This window comes from Mya arenaria, chromosome 10 (genome assembly GCF_026914265.1).
Source record: "Mya arenaria isolate MELC-2E11 chromosome 10, ASM2691426v1".
In the NCBI taxonomy this organism is placed as follows: Eukaryota; Metazoa; Mollusca; class Bivalvia; order Myida; family Myidae; genus Mya; species Mya arenaria.
This window is the reverse complement of record NC_069131.1, coordinates 58463885-58485460: the sequence shown is the minus strand read 5'-3', so window position 1 is coordinate 58485460 and position 21576 is coordinate 58463885. Positions and strand designations below refer to the sequence as shown.

The window sequence follows — 21576 nt, the reverse complement described above, 5'->3', positions numbered from 1 at the left end:
TTTAAAACCATTAAAAGCTCATTAAAATTTATTCCTTTTAAATATTGAAAAATTAGAACCTAAAAGTCATAGACTAACAAAAGAACAGCGTTGCTCTTAGAAATATTCAGTTCACAAAAACAGCCTTTCTTATTTTATTTCTGTAATTGAAATTGATTTTACGTCATTCCCTCAGCCAAATGAGCCTAGTTTTAATTTACGTTTTTTTTTCTCCATGGATTAAAATCTGACTTGGGGATGGGTAACTGCAATTCTAGGTTGGGAAGTTACTCCATTAATAAGTAAGGCTTTTTAATTGACAGAAATGTATTGTTTCTAAATATTGCGACCCATAAGCATTTCTTTAAGGAAATTCAACCAGAAATACTGAAAAACAAAAACATTAAGATACTCTTATAATTAGTCACATTTATAACAAATGCGCATACATCATAATCAATTTATTTCAATTGTTTCTTGTTTCTCAGCACAATATTAAGACCAATGCAGTAATGTGAAATTTCACTTTTATGTTATATACATTTCAATAATTATATTGTTACGATTTGAAGGTCTTTCAGATAAGTGAAAAAGCAGACACAAAGGGAGATGTAAAGTGAAGAAGCAGGCACAAAAACAGATGTAAAGTGAAGAAGCAGGCACAAAAAGAGATGTAAAATGAAGAAGCAAGCACAAAAAGAGATGTAAAGTGAAATACGCAGGCACAAAAAGAGATGTAATATGAAGAAGCAGGCACAAAAAGAGGTGTAAAGTGAAAGAATTTAGCAAGCACAAACAGAGATGTAAAGAGAAAAAGCAGGCCAAAAAGGGATATAAAGTGTCGAAGCAGGCACAAAAAGAGATGTAAAGTGAAGAAGCAGGCACAAAAAGAGAGAGTGAAGAAGCAGACACAAAGGGAGATGTAAAGTGTAGAAGCAGGCACAAAAAGAGAGGTAAAGTGAAGAAGCAGGCACAAAAAGAGATGTAAAGTGAAAGACGCAGGCACAAAGGGAGATGTAAAGTGTAGAAGCAGGCACAAAAAGAGGTGTAAAGTGAAAGAATTTAGCAAGCACAAACAGAGATGTAAAGAGAAAAAGCAGGCCAAAAAGAGATATAAAGTGTCGAAGCAGGCACAAAAAGAGATGTAAAGTGAAGAAGCAGGCACAAAAAGAGGTGTAAAGTGAAGAAGTAGGCACAAAAGAGATGTAAAGTGAAGAAGCAGGCACAAAAACAGATGTAAAGTGAAAAAGCAGGCACAAAAACAGATGTAAAGTGAAGAAGCAGGCACAAAAAGAGAGGTAAAGTGAAGAAGCAGGCACAAAAAGAGAGGTAAAGTGAAGAAGCTGGCACAAAAAGAGAGGTAAAGTGTAAAAGGAGGCACAAAAACAGATGTAAAGTGAAGAAGCAGGCACAAAAAGAGGTGTAAAGTGAAGAAGCAGGCACAAAAAAGAGATGTAAAGTGAAGAAGCAGGCACAAAAATAGATGTAAAGTGAAAAAGCAGGCACAAAACCAGATGTAAAGTGAAGAAGCAGGCACAAAAAGAGAGGTATAGTGAAGAAGCTGGCACAAAAAGAGAGGTATAGTGAAGAAGCTGGCACAAAAACAGATGTTAAGTGAAAAAGCAGGCACAAAAAGAGAGGTAAAGTGAAGAAGCAGGCACAAAAAGAGAGGTAAAGTGAAGAAGGCACAAAAAGAGAGGTAAAGTGAAGAAGCAGGCACAAAAAGAGATGTAAAGTGTAGAAGCAGGCACAAAAAGAGAGGTAAAGTGTAGAAGCAGGCACAAAAAGAGAGGTAAAGTGAAGAAGCAGGCACAAAAAGAGAGGTAAAGTGAAGAAGCAGGCACAAAAAGAGATGTAAAGTGAAGAAGCAGGCACAAAAAGAGATGTAAAGTGAAGAAGCAGGCACAAAAGAGATGTAAAGTGAAGAAGCAGGCACAAAAACAGATGTAAAGTGAAAAAGCAGGAACAAAAACAGATGTAAAGTGAAGAAGCAGGCACAAAAAGAGAGGTAAAGTGAAGAAGCAGGCACAAAAAGAGAGGTAAGTGAAGAAGCAGGCACAAAAATAGATGTAAAGTGTAGAAGAAGGGATGCAAGAGCATGTCCCACCTTAAACATGTTTAAATAATAGTTAGAATATATTATGTAAATTCTTAATTAACCAGAAGCAGAGGGAGAAAAGTAAGTGAAGTAAGCACACCTTCTTCACAAAATAGGTCATTATGACTTAATGACTTAAATGGTAACATGTTTTCACAAGGCGGAGATGGGGAAATTTTGATAAAGCATGGTACTTATTAAAGGCTGATAGTGATTCCATTGGTTAATTCTAATTGTAGGGAAACAAATTATACACATTTCATTTCATGTGAATAATCCATTATGAGCTGTGATAACTGACTGAATATATGTATGTGGTAGTATACTATGTGGTAAGTGCATATTTTCATAACAAAACAAGCCTCATCTGGCCTTGAATGTGTAGGAAATGTTTATGATGATAATATACTTAAAGCTATATTTACAACACCAGTTCATACTAATTGACATTTACAATGAAATAACAATAGTGTAGTGGATATATAAGGCACATTTATGATCAAGACTGTCATTAGCCCAGAACAGTTGCACACTGCATGGTCACTTTGTGACAGGTCAACTGGTCATTGTATATCCTCTCCTAACTGAGGTAAATCTGAACTGACCAGACACTGTAGAATGACCATAAAAATCTGAATGACCATATTAAACTCACTTGACCACAAACATCCTAGAATGACTATCAACATACTAGACTGACCATCCACATACTAGACTGACCATCAACATACTAGACAGACCATCAACATACTAGACTGACCATCAACATACTAGACTGACCATCAACATACTAGACTGATCATCCACATATTGGACTGACCATCTATATACTAGACTGACCATCCACATACTGGACTGAACATCAACATACTAGACTGACCATCCACATACTGGACTGAACATCAACATACTAGACTGACCATCAACATACTAGACTGACCATCTTTATACTGGACTGACCTTCAACATAATATACATCAACATACACAAGACTGTTTAAGTTATGAGCCTCACTATACATAGTTAAAATGTTTCAGGCAACATGTGCACTAAGTTTCATATGACTTGCATAACCTGTTGTGAGTAATGGCTTAGGTTTAAAATAATGTATCACGAGACACCAATAGCAATTAATTAACACACTTAACTTATAATAACAAAATCATGACTTTATTTTCAAACAAAACATGTAATTTATAAAAGATTTACACAAATTTTCCCATTAGTCTAAATTATCTGAGGTAAATTCAGTGGGGCCTTTGGTCAAGTAACACCCATCAGGCATATTATTATTACTATTTGTTACTGGACAAATAACAATTGTATTGCCACATACAATAATACTACATAAAGTTGTATAAATCATAATTTTTTTTTTTTAAATGTCAGCTGGGCAATTCCTTGACTTCATTCTATTTGAAACAAATCATGGAAAACATGTTTTTTTGTGGGTTTTTTCTCCCACGAAATTGCAACAGGTTTTTAACCAAGCCTGATTAAATGTATTTTCTTGGCTTTCCTTAATGTTTTATTTCAAACTAACACTCCAGGCATGTGACCCAACCAATAAACCTAAAGGTTCGAAGTTAAGTAAATACTGTACACGAATTACCAGAGGAGAGTGCAATATCGAGCATTGACCCATTCGTTCACATTATATTCCCTTGTTACTGCTCTGACGTTTTTCTATGCTGTATATCTGCTCTTCGATCATGATTCATTTACACTAAAGGCCAGTGAACTGGGCGGCTTGTATGCATATGGTTTCAATTTTTAGGCCTTTATAGCTGTCGGTGGTTGGGAAATTGAAGGCTTTTTATCGTATTTGAGAAGTGCATGAACAAATATTAGGCCAAGCATAGTTTTTCTACTGTTTATAGTAGCATAATAACTGTTTTCATATATATATATATATATATATATATATATATATATATATATATATATATATATATATATATATATTGTATCTACAGTGAGTTCTAAGAGCATGGATAACATATAGGGTCTAGCAAAGATCTTTTTTATTATATTTGATGAACTTGATGAAGTAAAATTAGAATATATGGCAGAGTGTAGGTTTTTCTCAGTTCATGATATATGGCTGAGCATACGTTTTTCTTAGTTCATGATATTGCCGAGCGTAGGTTTTTCTCAGTTCATGATATATGGCCAAGCACAGGTTTTTCTCAGTTCATGATATATGGCTGAGTGTAGGTTTTTCTCAGTTCATGATATATGGCGGAGGGTAGGTTTTTCTCAGTTCATGATATATGGCCGAGTGTAGATTTTTCTCAGTTCATGATATGTGGCCGAACGTAGGTTGTTCTCAGTTCAAGATATATGGCTGAGTGTAGGTTTTTCTCAGTTCATGATATATGGCTGAGCGTAGGTTTTTCTCAGTTCAAAATATATGGCTGAGCGTAGGTTTTTCTCAGTTCATGATATATGGCCAAGCACAGGTTTTTCTCAGTTCATGATATATGGCTGAGTGTAGGTTTTTCTCAGTTCATGATATATGGCTGAGTGTAGGTTTTTCTCAGTTCAAGATATATGGCTGAGTGTAGGTTTTTCTCAGTTCATGATATATGGCTGAGCGTAGGTGTTTCTCAGTTCAAAATATATGGCTGAGCGTAGGTTTTTCTCAGTTCATGATATATGGACAAGCGTAGATTTTTCTCAGTTCATGATATATGGACAAGTGTAGGTTTTTCACAGTTCATGATAAATGGCTGAGCGTAGGTTTTTTTTCAGTTCATGATATATGGACAAGTGTAGGTTTTTCACAGTTCATGATATATAGACAAGTGTAGGTTTTTCACAGTTCATGATATATGGACAAGTGTAGGTTTTTCACAGTTCATGATAAATGGCTGAGTGTAGGTTTTTCTCAGTTCATGATATATGGCCAAGTGTAGGTTTTTCACAGTTCATGATAAATGGCTGAGCGTAGGTTTTTTTTCAGTTCATAATTTATGGGCGACCGTAGGTTTTTCTCAGTTCATGATATATGACTGAGCTTGGGTTTTCCTCAGTTCATGATAAATGGCTAAAGGTAGGTATTCACCAGTTCATGATACATGGCCGAACATAGGTTTTTCTAAGTTCATGGCATAGCGTTACTGTATTTTTTTTATCTCTTTTATCAAATGTAAAATTATGTGAATTATGCATGCCTCAAGGTGACTCTGTATTATTTTGGTATTATTTGAAATGGATTTAAGAGCAGAAAAAGAATAATTTATTTTATTGTGCAAAAATGAACTGAAGCATGTATAGAAAACAAGCTTTTTGGGCATTGTAAGATTTCAAAATTGGCCATTCCACAGGCAATTTGGATTTAAATAAAGAACAAAAAAAATCAAACTTCAATAACATTCGTTATGTTTTATGACGATAAATTTACATACATGTTATCTGTATGTAATACCCATTCAAATGGTACCAACGTATCATAGGATCACCAGTCATTAAGCTTTTTTGTGCACCATGGAAACATTCAGTTAACACTTATAATCAATTACCGTAAATGTCCTATTAAACATGCAGGCCCTAAAAGACGCACCAGGGGTCTTTTCATGTGTCTTTTTTTCAATTCTATGACATGTACAATGAATCCCATTGGCTATATGCATATATGCATAGTAATAGCAATTTACTTAATCTTGAAGAGTCATCATCAGTAAGGAATGATTCTTTACAAATAAGAAACTTAATATTTTACACAAAAAAGCGCCCCTGATAGACTGAAAATGTAGGGCAAACATTAATACTTGTTATACTTTGAATTTAGTCCAATTTAGTGCACTCAAAAAGAAATAGTTTGCATGAATATCTCTGAAATCAGTATCTTTTCCGCTGAATTAGAACTTAATAGAACTTAATGCACATGGATTACATAAAAAATAATGGTGCTTAACTTCAAAGCGAGTGAATAAAAATATCTTGGGGGAAAAATGACATTCCCTTTTTATTGTTTCATAAATTGGATTTTAACTAAATATTAAGGAAATGGATGCTTGTTTTAGAACTGAAACTCTAAAAATGGTATTCTTCCAGTCCAAAGTTAGCCTTTAAACATTGAAATATATAGGGAAAGTAACCACTTAGTGTCAATGTAAAAAGACTTCTACAAAATGGGTTAAGAGATTCACATGACCCATATAAGAAAAAACAGATGAAATATAACAGTAAATCTGGTACATAAAAAAGACATTAAGAATCCATATAAAGAAACACTATTTTTTATACTTGTTTTCTACAGAAAAATAAGCAAATGCTGCTGTTTAAGAAATTGGAAATTTCTAGTAAATTTCAAACTAGTTCAAACTAGCGTAGTTTAAATTAAGGTTATATAAAAAAGATAACGCAAAGACATTAAATCAATTAATTCTGTTATAATTAAGCCTTTAAGCAATAATATTGGAAATTTTAACATTTATATAAGAATATAAATCTAATTCATGTATCAGTTTTTGTGATGTTTCCTCTTCACAAAACCAGTGGCAATGACTTTGATGACTCAAATAATTTGATAATTAAACAGATCGATAATAATTTGGTCAGTTAAAACTTAACAGATTTACACATATTGATAATCTTATTTATATAGCTGCTTTAAACTTTCAATTATCTCGAAGTAATCATTAGATGACATTATTCACATTTTAATGATTAAAAATGGGGGGAGTGAGCGAAGCAAATGACTGCCCTTCTTCATCATAAAAAAATATTACTTTACAGGGACGCATATAGGATTCAATGTTAGATGACCTTTTTGACTTGCGCCCCTCCCTCAGAAGTGAAATTTATTTGGTTTAATTGGCAGGAGGGTAGGGGTCCTCCCCAAGAAAAATTCAACAATTTCTTATCTGAAATTTGGACATATTTGATCACTTTTGTTCTCCCATCTATAAATAAAAAGCAAACTTGGACGATTTTAGGGAGCACACTTTAGTTGTGCTTGAGTTATTGTAAAGGTTTACATGATGAACATGTGTACCAAGTTCCATGTCAACGAATATCTAATGCGGTATTTGACACATGGCAAAGGTTAAAGACTATTGGACAACCTAATCCTTTATTCTTTGGCCTTGCAGTATTAAAATATTAGAAATATGAGTTGCTACCTGTCAGTAAGTTGTAAAATATAGCCTGTAGTTTTATCTGTAAAGCTTATCTGGGATGATGTGAATGTTCGGTAAACAGTCCACTTGCTACATGTGGTACTGAGGCGGAAATATGTGATGTATGTAAAAACTCAAATTTCCCTCTAGGTGTGTTCAAGCCTATGCAGTTTTTTTGTAGATGCGGAAAGACATGAAATTTGATTGGTTTCTGAATTAAAGGTACTTGAGCGTAAACCAAAGATTTTGATATGAAGTTCATTTTTCATTATTATGATAGGCAAATTTGTATAGATTGTGTCTGTGGTCCTTTGTACTTTTGCTCATACATATTTAATCAATAGTGCAAGCATTTTGTGTACATTTCACTCATTTTTTTTAGACTCTATTATTTAATAAACAGTCCTTCAAGTTCAAATGTACTGGAAAAGTGTTGAATTGATTATGTTCTTATTCTTTTGTTGATGCCTTACTAAATATATGACCCAAAACACAAGTTCTGATGTGGAGTTGATACATAAAAACCCACATCAAACTCCAATTTTTTTCTCTCCTTTTTTAAAATCTTTGAAGCCATCACTGATTAATCATTTTAAGCCTATGACTGGCCTCATCAGATTGAAATAATTGTCACATTTAATGAATATTCGGTCCTCTGAGAAAATGAAACTCAATTAGCATAGCATAATGGATTGTTATAAATTATGCAGTTTTTTTATTTGACTGAATTAATTTTCGTTATGCTTTATAAACTGAATTTTTGCTTAATAAACACTCAGCACAGTGTATTTAATGGGACTGTACACCAGATTGGCACCAAACAAAGTTTTTTTCGGTAACGAATGTCAGGTGACCGGTTTCGAACCCGCGTTGCCAAAATTTAAGCTATACACCTACCTCCGTAATATCACGTGATAACACCGACTAGCCAATCATGCATAAGGAATGAATTCTACCTGGTAGACATACCCAGTAATCTTTTTTAATGGAAAAATATGAAATAACTGCTGAACTTAAATAAATTGTAAACTATGTGATACTTCAGTTAGTTAAGTTTCAATGCATTGTACACATTGATGCCAAGTTTATGTCATTTTTCGACAATTTTCTTTTTTCCCCCGCTATTTTATCATCTGTGAGACAGCCCCTTTAAAGTGACTCGCTCATGGTTTGTAAAATGCATTTTTTTAAATTATGAAATATAGAGTGGCAAATCAGAAGGAGTGATAAAACAAAAATACCAAAAGCTGGAACCCTTCAGCAAATGTTGATATTTGCTCAAATATTGTCTTTGAAGACCACAATTTTTTATTAGCTTTAATAAGGCGATTAAAAATTATTTACGGCTGTGGTGTTGCGTGATTGGTTGATCGACATTATCACATGTTGTTATCAATGTTTGCAAAACAGACCAACATATCCACCACTTTTGTTAAAGTCACGGCGGCCTTGTGGACAGCCGGCTGTTTTCTATTTTTTCTTGACTTTACCGGCCTGGATTCGAACCCCACTAAAACCAAAATTCTTTTTTTATGCTATAACTGTAATTTTTTCTGCAATTTCGATATCATGGAGTAAAAAAATGATAGATGCATTACCGTGAAATATAATTTTTGGTCCAAAAACATGAGTGAGTCACTTCAAGTCCTAGTAGATCTTGTTTAATGCATATTGAACAATCAGATATCCCTTTAACTCCTTAGAAGGACTCCTTGTTCCAGTTTTATTAGGTCGCTGGCATCAGAAAAAAATAAAATTGCATGATTTGTGAACAAAATGAATGATTCAATAAAAAACAACATTTATCAAGTTTATATTGAGGTGCTTTTGAAACTTTGACAGGAAATGTTCTATTTTGCCAAAAAGCTTTAGTAATGCTATAATTGAAAATTGAAGTATATTAGACATTGTTTGGATTTAAGAAATTCTGTTAAAATAAGTACCTGCCAATAGCTATTTGGTGTTTATTTATCACAAAAGGTAAAATAATTCCATTTAAAGCAAGTTTAAGAGAAAAGAAATCATTGCCAACATTAATTAAATCTGTGAACAAATGCTGTAAAGGATCTAGACACCACATACCGGTAATACAATTGCAAGAGAAAAAGAAATTTGTCAAAAATTTACATAAAATTGACATCGTTTTGTACATCGCATTCAATCTGTCAGTCTGAATGTTTCTCAGCGCTTTATACGACACATACATTTTTCGCAGTTTTTACGCTTTTTTCCATTTCGAAATTTACTACGGACGTCTACCACTTAAATCTCAGTAAGTTTAAAAATAACAGCTGTATATTTGATCTGTACTCATTATCTCGCATTGAAAATTCTAGGTCTTTTGAGGAAAAAGTGTATCTGCCGATATTTGGACCATCTGGTGTCTAGCCCTTTTAAATGACTGGCCATGTTTTCTGTTTCTTACCAAACAAAGGCAGATATTAGTCCCACATAAATAATATTTCTAATACATTCACAAAGATTTTGTCCTTATTTCGATACTTGGTTATGCATGAAAATGTATCATGTTTATCAATAAACACACTGATACTAAAAAGTTGTTGTAATTGTTTAAAATTTGAAATTTTCAAATTTTTATCAATGAATTCAGATAAATATTTTTTTGTAGGAAAAACTTATACAAATACTCAAACTTCTTCATAAGGTGTTGATACTTGTCCAAATATATCTTAATCAAATGTGTTTCATAAGATTTGCCATGGTTTAATTTATTTAGTCCAAGCTGATATGTAATATAATAATAATGATAATAGTTATGATGCCTCACAGTGTTTTGAACTCTCAACTCTGTCATCTTGTCTAAATATATTACTACAAAAAAATAAACGATAATAATAAGGTATAATATAACAATCATACCTGATACCTGAGAATAATAATAAATGCTCTGTACACGTTGAGTTCAAAAGTTCATGTCGTTTATGGCCCCTTTGCCCCAGTAGAATCTGTTGCCGTGGCAACAGACTGGGGCGCTGCAGTGGGCTCCACACCTCACAGGAAGTCTGCAAGAGAAAGGTCAAGGTCAAATAATCTAAATGTTATTTCTACACTTGTGCCAAAATAATGGCTCCTGAAATCACAATAATCTAAGAGAATCTAGGTCAAGGTCAAATAATATATGGAGGGTCAAGGTCATGAATCAAATATTATCTATAAAAAAGGTCAAGGAGTCAACACCATCAACGCTTTCTAAAAAGTTAAGGAAAAGCAATCGTGTTGGTTCACAAAAAATGACAAGGCCAATGAAACTATTTGTGTTTGAAAGATTCATGTAGTTTGGTTCACCGCCATGTAACTTCATGTACTTAAAGAAGTAAAGTAACAAAGTATAAAGGTTAAGACCACAACTCCAAAACTGACTCTCTTCTTGCATAGCCTAAACGTTCTCTGCAACGGCAAGAAATATAGAAAGATCACGAATTAAATAACAGGAAGGTCAGGGTCATTACTGCTGAAATTTCTTCATTTAAGGTCAAGGTCAGCACTTTTAACCCTCAAGAGCTAGCAACCTAAACAGATGGCAATAGTTGTAAATTGTTCTCATTTGGCCAAGGACCTCAACAATTAGTATTCTAGTGAGATAAACGGGTCTGTTACGTTAGATATGAAAGTACATGTCACCAGTTGCACTCATTGATAGAATTGAATATCCTGATCATACTATTTAACATAACCCCCAAGACAAAATCACAAGTATTATGGCGCCTCACATTGTGAAAATAAATGCAATTACAGTATGGACATTTTACATTATAAAACGTGCTGTACTTTTTATTATGCCATATAACTAAATTATAAACTGAAACAGTCTCCAAAGTGTCTGAGAACCTTTTGCACTTGTCCTCAGATAGAGAATTGTGTCAAATTCTTTTTCTTTTCTGCCCTTAACTGCTAAAGGATGTCAGTATATCTTAACCGAAATAAAAGAAAAAAACTACAGCAGAGAAATTACAGACAGGACCATGTAAGACAATTCCTTCACATCAAAGACATTTCTCTTGTAATGTACAAATTCAAACTTATTTAACAGCCAATACTTTTGTCTGGAGTCGATCCCAGCTACAATTTATAGTCAGTGTACATTTATCAAGACAAAAGTAAAATGTCAAATAACAGAAGATTAACTTCGGTACTCATATGGAGAAAACGTTATTGCACAGAAAGCTAGCAGACATTCTACGCAAATTAAAATAACATTTTAGGCAGTAGATTCGTCAAAATGGATATAATAGCGGCTTGCATGGCGGGCATAGACATATTCTTTATCTCGAGATTAAAATAATCGATCATTCAACTCTCTGTCCAGAAGCTTAGGAACTTGCTTATATCATAGAGTTTGTGTAACACTACATGTGAGAGTACAGGTCACAGACAACTAAATAATTTCACTATATATTTTATATACAATTGAACAATTTGCAAACGAAATAACACTTGATTTATAAACATCATGACTCCCAGCACCATATATAGGGAAAAAGTTCATCATGTGTTCTAAAGTTTAAACTACGAGAAAAAAGTTATGTTTCTTACAAGAAAAATAAATTTAGTTGAATGTAACCACTGTGTATTTGATAGTGACTAAATATGGTGCAGGTGTACAAACAATGCAGTGAAAAGGTAAACAAAAAAGTAGATCCAGCATGTTGCGCATGTTTTTGAATCACAATCCATTTAGCTTCAAACCTTTAAATTAGGAAAGTAGCCAATAGTGTCAAATGATATAACCATGCTTTGATTCTCTGTCATGATTGAATTAAAAGAAAACAAGAGCTGTCACAGTATGTGACGAATGCCCCTGAATGTGACATTGACCTACGAACAAGGTCAGTACATGAAGAGTTGATCTTGCCTTTACGTGTCAAATACATATGGCAAGTTATTTTAAATTGCCTCTGAACATAAAAAAATACCACCCATACTTGACAACCTACACTGTTATGTCCTTATATTCAGAATTCCCTTGTGAATAAACACTTAGTGTATCTTTCACCTTAGAGGTAGGGACACGGGTTTTGCACACGACACGTCATCTTCGTATGTGGAACACATGTAGCAAGTGATTTTAAAATCTGTCCATACAAGGGAAAGTAACAGCCCTGACACGACAACCTATACTCTATGTCCTTATATGCAGCACTCCATTGTGAATAAACACTAAGTGTGTCCTTGACCTCTGGGGCAGGGACACGGGTTTTGCACGCGACATGTCGTCTTGGTATGTGGAACACATTTGGCAAGTTATTTTAAAATCTGTCCATACAAGGGAAAGTTACAGCCCGGACACGACAACCTATACTCTATGTCCTTATATGCAGCACTCCATTGTGAATAAACACTAAGTGTGACCTTGACCTTTGAGGTAGGGACACGGGTCTTGCAGGCGACACGTCGCCTTGGTATGTGGAACACATGTGGCAAGTTATTTTAAAATCTGTCCATACAAGAGAAAGTTACAGCCCGGACACGACAACCTATAGTCTATGTCCTTATATGCAGCACTCCATTGTGAATAAACACTAAGTGTGACCTTGACCTTTGAGGTAGGGACACGGGTCTTGCAGGCGACACGTCGCCTTGGTATGTGGAACACATGTAGCAAGTTATTTTAAAATCTGTCCATACAAGGGAAAGTTACAGAGCCGGACAGACGGACGGAAGGACGGACGGTGCGATTTTAATATGCCCACCTTCGGGGGCATAAAAAGGCATGTAACAATGAGTAGGCACTTCAGAATTGGTGTAATTTGCCCTGCATGTGCGTGTTGACTTCTTATTGTGCCAAACGTCATCCAGGTAATTCATCCTACATGTTTTGAATGGTATATTTCTGTGTGATAGCACAAGGAAAGTGATTAATGCAAGTATTAGTTAACCTACATGTATTAGTTCAAGAAACACTTTTGCAAACATGACCAAGCATAATGTACATGTTGTGTTTTGCAAATGAAAGACATGACTTAAGAACGGACAAAGGCTCTTAAATTAATGCAGCTATGGTCACTGTTCCTGGTTGCCATTGCCACCTCACATTCTAGGGACATTATGCATGGTTGCTATAGAATCATACAAAGTTTGCACAGCACATCTTGGATGTGGCAGCACAGGTCCTTCTGTCAGGTTGCCATGGGAACATATACACAGATACAATGAAAACACCAAATACCTGGAGGTTACTGCAGCTAGTGCCATTTAGCCAGGTTGCAACGGAAAACATAAATGCATGGTAATATCACATAGCTGGAGGTCACTGCAGCTTGTGCCACTTAGCCATGTTGCTAAGGAAACGTAGACACATGGTAACCATGGTAATAACACATACCTGGAGGTAACTGCAGCTAGTGCCATGTTGCTAGGGAAACATATATACATGGTAACTATGGTAATAGCAAATACCTAGAGGTAACTGCAGCTAGTGCCATGTTGCTAGGGAAACATGGATACATGGTTACCATGGTAACATCAAATAGCCAGAGGTCACTGCAACTAGTGTCTGCAACTTTGAGTCAGATTGCTAGGGAAATTGTGCTATGTTCCTATAGGAATGTTTATCCATGGTAACCACAGAAACACCAGGAGGTATCTGCATCAAGCCTTATTGAACCTGGTTACTATGGAATCAAATACAGTTATCATTAAAAACACCTTTGCTTGGAGTCTAAGTACTGCAGTTGGGTCATTGTGACTGGTTGTTAAGGAAACAACACATACCTGGAGGTGGCAGCACAGGTCAGATCCCAGAGGACCTGAGGTCACTGCAGCTAGGGTCATTGTGCCCAGTCAACATGGGGCTCCCAGCATTGCCACTAGATCAAATTTATGACTCCATCATCTGAAAAGAGAAAAGACACACTCTTAAAGTTTTTGCTTTTATAATCACAACAAAGGGAGCAATAAGTGAGTCCTTTCAGGGATATATGAGCTAAATGGATTAAAATATTTCATGTTTAAAGAAGGCGCAGTGCAAAATTAAGATGCCAGGTCTATTAAAAACAAAGGCTGGAAAGAAAAATTATAAATTCTGGACTGGTTTCTGCAAATATTTAAATGGGTTTAACTTCTAACACTTAAGCCTTAATTACGGCAACACAAAAGAACATTGTCAATCTCTACAAACACACATGCAATCCACTGCAGAATATTCTTTTCTTCAAAGTCTGTATTATACTGTCTGGCAATAAAGCACTGAGAAATTCAAATCACAAGAATAATATTTGACATGAAAATTGCATGTTTACAAAATATTTTCTGAGTCCCATACGTTTTCTTAGACAACTCCATTTCCGCTGTGCAATTAGGCAATGTTGGTTTATTCAAAAATATTCAGAGGCTTTTCCAACAACAGTCTTTTCACTGTTGCTTGATTTACTGTTGTTAATTTTCATTTACGATTGTTTTTGACTGTCTCTTGTGTAACTGTAGAAAAAATGACAATTTGACGATATAATGAAACTCAATTAATTTCACATGACAAAAAGCAATATCGTAGTATAATGAGGCATCAAAGACTTTTGAACAATAAGGCATTGCATGTGTAAAGCTGTGGAGTAATTATCATTCATTCATAAGCAAAGACAAATGGGGAGAAGTTTTTTTATGGAAAACAAATATAGAGTATTTGTTCTAAAATAGGAACTGCTTTATTGATTCCTGCAAAGCACAAAGACTGATAGTTTTGAGTGATTTATATTTGTTTTGTTATGGGGTCTGGATTGTAGGACTTTGCTGTTTATTTAAATACACTATTGTTACATTTACTTAAAGCATAAATTGAGTTAAGCTCGCTGTAGAATGTGAAACAAAAGTTACAAAAACAACTGCAACATTTTGTCTTAAATATATTTTGAAAAATAACGATTTGGAAAAATAGCCTAGCTGCACTTCAAAGTTTTGAAAGTGCTGAAAATATGTGCGGCCTTAAAAACAGTGACATGACTATAAGCTAAGATTCATAAAAATCATCAACATTCTCTCTCCTAAAAACAAGCATTCAAAATAATACATCCTCTGGCCATCACAATTCTTTTCACCAAAAAAAAACACATAATAAATAACATAGATATTTGTGGGTAAAAAATATAATGTGTAAAAACGAGACATATAAAGTAAGGCACTGTAGAAATGGGTCCTCAGGGTTACGGCAACGAATTCTATTCTTCATGAAATGTCAATGGTATTTTGAGACATTAAAGGCCATTTATTAGGAAAACTTACTCATTGGCAACTAGGATGATAACCTTCTCTTTAATAAGACACTGTAAAACATTGCAAATGACTGGCAGGCAGAATATTCTACAATCTATTTACTCCCACATGCATCAGCTTGCCTATATTTTGCTATACACATAATTATTGTGGATCATAATACAACTGACAGACGGACATCGGACATCCAACAATATTCCGCCTCACTCTGTGCTAACATGAATCAAATCTGAATAGCTCCACAATATCAACCTTTGTCTTACGCAAGTGTTTTTTCCTGTTTCAATGAAATTGACATTTTATTATTCATTTACTTACAAAAGTCTTATTTAAAATCCTTTTTTTCAAAATTAATTGTTGTTTTTTATAACTTAAATATCGCCACAAAAAAATCCATTTCTAAAACTATCTCAACCAAAAAAAAATCGAGGCACCACTTAACTCCCTTGCCAAACTGAAATAAATTAAACTTCAGTATAAAAGCAAAAATAGTGAGAAAACACTTAACCTATTTGTTATATATGCAAAGCAACTCACAAACTCCTCATAATCCACGTCAATATTCCTATACGCTAAAAACACGTACAAAAAAATTAACACCAAAAGTACAGTAGCTATTCGAGCCTGTTCAAATAAGACCTAAACAGTGCAATTATCATTTAAGGTAAACCAATAATATTGATGTGCAGTCATTCATTATTAACACATGGTTTAGTATTTCATTCTCAGGTAAAAAAAACCTGAACTATTGTGGCATTCAATCTTTCATGCACGGCATTGTTTTAAATGCTGTCAATGGACAGCCTTATGAATAATAAATACGTAGCAATAAGCTGTGTACAAAACGGTGGTTATAAATGATCTATGCGTCACAGTGCGCACATAAAAAACTACAAAGGAAACCAATCATGATAAATTAATTTTTGAGAATGAAGGAAAAATATTTCTTCACTGTTAAATATAGTTGAATTCTCCCCTATGAATGTGGAAAAAAAGGTTTTTATTTTTTATTTATGCAAACTAAACAATTCTGGAGAATGAATTAAGTATTAATAAGTTCAAAAGCAATTCAAAGCACCACTTATGTGGGTTGGTTTTGAATACAACCATCAGAATAATGACAAAGGGAAATGATTTAATTTTTGAGATAAAGAAAATAAACAGTCATGGTCAAGTGAGATTTTTTCACAGTTAAATTATTTGTGTCATTTAATGGTCAAGCACAAAACTTAAGAACAGATATGTTTCTGTGACTGAACTTTGACACTTAGAAATGTCAATCTCCATTTACACTTTGACTCTTCCTATGTAAGTTAGAACATACTATGTGTTGTGTTTCAATGAACAGGTATGTAAGAAAGACACTTCCAAGTTTTACATTTATTCTACGACTTGCATATTGCATGTTAGTTGATTAAAAGCTTGAATCATACCGCCTCTTTTTAAACTTCCAAGGGTTCTACCTTGGTGCCATAGCAGGGCGATTTCTGATTTTACCTTGGTGCCTTAGCAGGGCAGTTTCTGATTCTACCTTGGTGCCTTAGCAGGGCAGTTACTGATTCTACCTTGGTGCCTTAGCAGGGCAGTTACTGATTGTACCTTGGTGCCTTAGCAGGGCAGTTACTGATTGTACCTTGGTGCCTTAGCAGGGCAGTTTCTGATTCTACCTTGGTGCCTTAGCAGGGCAGTTACTGATTCTACCTTGGTGCCTTAGCAGGGCAGTTGCTGGTTCTACCTTGGTGCCTTAGCAGGGCAGTTACTAATTGTACCTTGGTGCCTTAGCAGGGCAGTTTCTGATTGTACCTTGGTGCCTTAGCAGGCAGTTTCTGATTCTACCTTGGTGCCTTAGCAGGGCAGTTTCTGGTTCTACCTTGGTGCCTTAGCAGGGCAGTTACTGATTCTACCTTGGTGCCTTAGCAGGCAGTTTCTGATTCTACCTTGGTGCCTTAGCAGGCAGTTTCTGATTCTACCTTGGTGCCTTAGCAGGCAGTTTCTGATTCTACCTTGGTGCCTTAGCAGGCAGTTTCTGATTCTACATTGGTGCCTTAGCAGGCAGTTTCTGATTCTACATTGGTGCCTTAGCAGGCAGTTTCTGATTCTACCTTGGTGCCTTAGCAGGGCAGTTGCTGGTTCTACCTTGGTGCCTTAGCAGGGCAGTTACTGATTGTACCTTGGTGCCTTAGCAGGGCAGTTACTGGTTCTACCTTGGTGCCTTAGCAGGGCAGTTGCTGGTTCTACCTTGGTGCCTTAGCAGGGCAGTTTCTGATTCTACCTTGGTGCCTTAGCAGGGCAGTTGCTGGTTCTACCTTGGTGCCTTAGCAGGGCAGTTACTGATTCTACCTTGGTGCCTTAGCAGGGCAGTTACTGATTGTACCTTGGTGCCTTAGCAGGGCTGTTACTGGTTCTACCTTGGTGCCTTAGCAGGGCAGTTGCTGGTTCTACCTTGGTGCCTTAGCAGGGCAGTTTCTGATTCTACCTTGGTGCCTTAGCAGGGCAGTTGCTGGTTCTACCTTGGTGCCTTAGCAGGGCAGTTACTGATTCTACCTTGGTGCCTTAGCAGGGCAGTTACTGGTTCTACCTTGGTGCCTTAGCAGGGCAGTTTCTGATTCTACCTTGGTGCCTTAGCAGGGCAGTTACTGATTGTACCTTGGTGCTATAGCAGCGAAATAAATTTCATAAGATAGTTACTTAAAAAAATCTCAACCTGGATGTTATGTAATCCATAGCAAAGGGCCTTGCTTCTGTACTTTTTAGGTGACAAATAATTCATGTGAACTGTCTGTTGACAGCCTCTGGTGGTATTTAATGCATTTATTTTCAGATAAAATTCAGTGCAGGACTAAAATCACATGTATATAGCAGTAAAAAAGTTACAGCAGTGATGTTAGTAGACTATTGCTCTGTCGTTCTGTTTTATCTTTCAGTATTATTCCAGGCAGAAAATCAGCGTGCAATTTGCGATATGCTGAGGGTACATTCAGTTCCCATTAATACCTGGTGCATTGCATTTCACCAAAACAAATTCCTACCAGGGCATTGACATTATGATAATATTGTAAAAACTGTGAAGTCCAAGGTCTGTTTTCACATGCAGCTGACTTAATAAACTAATCTTTCATTAGCAAATACAATTTCCAACCAATCAACAGGTTCCCCTGGATAAAAAGCCTTCTCACTGTAATATTGATTGCCACCAGAGCAACGAACTTGCAATCTCTTGCAGAGGAGCTATTGGAATTTTTCTGCAAGTTCAAGGCTGGTACTTAACGCAATTGTTCAGTTACTGTAGATCCACTTCTCATGTAATTTGCCTAAACAAAAAAAAATCACAGGATCAAGAAGGACCTAACAAATATAAAACATTCTACAGTACAGAGGCATTGCTACATACAAGATTTATGGCCCAGTCACATAGCCCGGCCGATGTCCGGCATCGGTAGAGCTCGGTGGATTTTTTTGGTGCCACCGAGCTCTCCTCATCGGAAGCAGAGCTCGGTGGCGTGAACGGACTCCATCCGGACATCTTCAGGCGACCGACCGAACACCGGCCGGTGACCGTACGGAGTCTGTCTCAAAATGGGAGTTTTTTTCTTCCGATGTGGCTGCAACTACCAGCCGGAGGTCGGCCGGACATCGGAAGGAATACGGCCGGTACCTGAGCCGGTAACAGGACACCGTGCGATCGCCGGCCGGGTTGTTAACGGGCTTTGAACAATGACCGGCCGATGCTCGTCCGATGTAACACGGACTTGGGTGCCGAGCTATTCCGTTCTTCCTACCTGACATTGTCAGTTCATCACTATGGCTGCACCGAGGAGACTTCGAATGGCACTGCTCGAACACGAACTGGCTCAAGCAAGGTTCCAGTACAACCTGGTCCTGGCGGCAATACTAGAAGCCGCCCAGAGGGAGCGACAGAGGGCCCGCAGAAGAGAAAGACGCTGGTGGGTGCGAGAGTGGATTCTACGCAGACCCCTTTTTGGCCAGTACGAGACTCTCATGAAGGAACTCGAGGCCGAGCAAGCTGTCGACTTCAAAGCCTTCCTCCGCATGGAGCCACAGATGTACTATGAGTTGCTTAACCGAGTTGGCCCCCGCATTACCAAGAGTACAACGTAAGTTAATCCGTATTTTGCAAACAAAATTCCCTCCAAACATTATATTCTTGCTAATCATATTTCATCCTCTTCTGTTGCAGGCATCGAACCCCCTTGAACCCTGGGCTGAAGCTGGCAATCACCTTGAGGTTTTTGGCGACCGGAAGCAGGTACCACGATCTTGCGTTTGCGTTTCGTGTCCCACACAACACCATCGCCCTTTTCATCCCCGAGGTGTGTCAGGCCATCTACGACGTATACGAGGATGAGATGTGGGTCACTCCCCAGACAGAAGATGAATAGCGCCCGGTGGCCGAGGGATTCGGAGACAGGTGGAACTTCCCCCACTGTTGTGGCGCAATCGATGGGAAGCACGTCGCAATCAAGAAGCCCCCCAAGAGTGGCTCACTCTACTACAACTATAAAGGCTTCTTTTCTATCGTCATGCGTGCGGTGGTAGACTCGAACTACAAGTTCATCTGGGTGGATGTGGGGTCACCAAGGTCGTGTTCCGATGCCGGCATCTTTAACCGGTCGCGGCTAGAGCCAGGTCTTCGTGAGGGAACGATCGGACTCCCCCAACCGGATTCCCTGCCTAATGACGACCGGGACACACCCTACTACATGGTCGGAGACGACGCCTTCCCCCTTCGGCAATACATGTTAATGCCCTACCCTCATCGTCACCTGGCATGGGACGAGCGGATCTTCAATTACCGGTGTTCCAGGGCCGGTGTTCCTTACATCGGTCAGCCACCGGTACTATACTTTCCAAGGCTCTGTCCCACATCGGCCGGAACTCGGTCGGAGCTCGGCCGGTGTCCGTTAAAAAAACCTCGTCCTCTGGTTGTCTCAGATACACGGGACACCGGCCGATTTTCGGCCGTGCACCGGCCGACGTGTTTTCCGATGTGGTTACGATGGGGCTGCGATGAGGGAGCTCGGTGAGAGCCCGGTGAAATTTAGCTCCGAAGTTAAAATTTCACCGAGCTGCCACCGATGCGGTTTTAAGCAACAAACGCCACGGGTGTCCGGCCGGTGTCCGGCCGGTGTTCGGTGAAAATCGCATCGCTGGCTCATCGGAACCTCATCGGCCGGGCTACGTGACTGAGTCATTATAGTGTCTCAAAGGTGGGGAAGAAAATTCCTTTTTTTATCATTGTTGTTCTTACATCTGTACCTGTTAAATTTTATTTTAATAATGTTTCAATTTTTTTTATTTGATAGCTTAACTGTTGCTAATTTTCCACTCCATAACAAATTGTTGTCACTATCAAACCAAAGAAGGTGAGAATGGTCTAGTTGAATAGGAGACTGCCTCTCATGACCAAGAGGTTGTAGGATCAACCCCCACCCTGTTTTTTTATGTCCTCTAAAAAAGGACTCATCAAAAAACAGCCTTGAAAGTGATATCTTCGTTATCAGCTAGCAGCTGACTTCACAACTGAAGTCATGTAAATCTAAATTGAACATATTCTGTCCTTACACTCCAATGGTTAACAAGCTGTTTCCATACAGGAAATTACTTTACAACCATTTAAGCAAATCGGCATGCTATAATGAGAGAGAAACACTAATGATTGTCTCTATTATTTTTCATTAAAAAGGGGGCATAACTCCACAACTGTTTTAGTCAAGTTTATGGGCTTTGCCATAGATGTGCATACTGTCTCTTGCAACATGTGTACCAAATTACATTTCAATATCTTGACAGAGCTTTATAGTTATAATAGTCATAGTTTTAGCACAACGATGATGCCAATGCTGACAACATTGATGGCTACGACACCAGAGCTACGACAATATCTCAACATTTTTTTCCTTTGAAAAACCTAGGTGCACCAAATGAGTGTAAAAAGGTTACTTTATGTAAATGAGTTCAGTTGATAACAAATCTGCACAATATTATCGACCTAGGGAAGATATCAACGCTTCAATAGCTTTAACAGGCATAGCAATTCAAGTGAACAGAATTTTAATCAATTCATTAATGGAGCTACCGTTGTTTATTGAATTCCCAATGCACTTAATGCGTGTCAGGTGTATGAGC

The 21576-nt window shown here is 37.0% G+C and overlaps 1 protein-coding gene across 8 annotated transcripts in view; it reads right to left on the bottom strand.

The window, feature by feature from the left end:
* The window catches only part of LOC128205741 (zinc finger protein 236-like), a 74462-nt gene that overhangs the window by 12155 nt on the left and 40731 nt on the right, over positions 1-21576 (bottom strand). For 7 of the 8 annotated variants that reach the window (XM_052907653.1, XM_052907657.1, XM_052907659.1 and 4 more), the window contains exons 3-4: positions 13936-14056; positions 10084-10226 (exon numbers count right to left, since the gene is read on the bottom strand). The gene's annotated coding sequence lies outside the window, so the exon portion shown is untranslated. The remainder of the gene's footprint in view (positions 1-10083; positions 10227-13935; positions 14057-21576) is intronic. The other variant, XM_052907661.1, reaches the window with a different exon arrangement.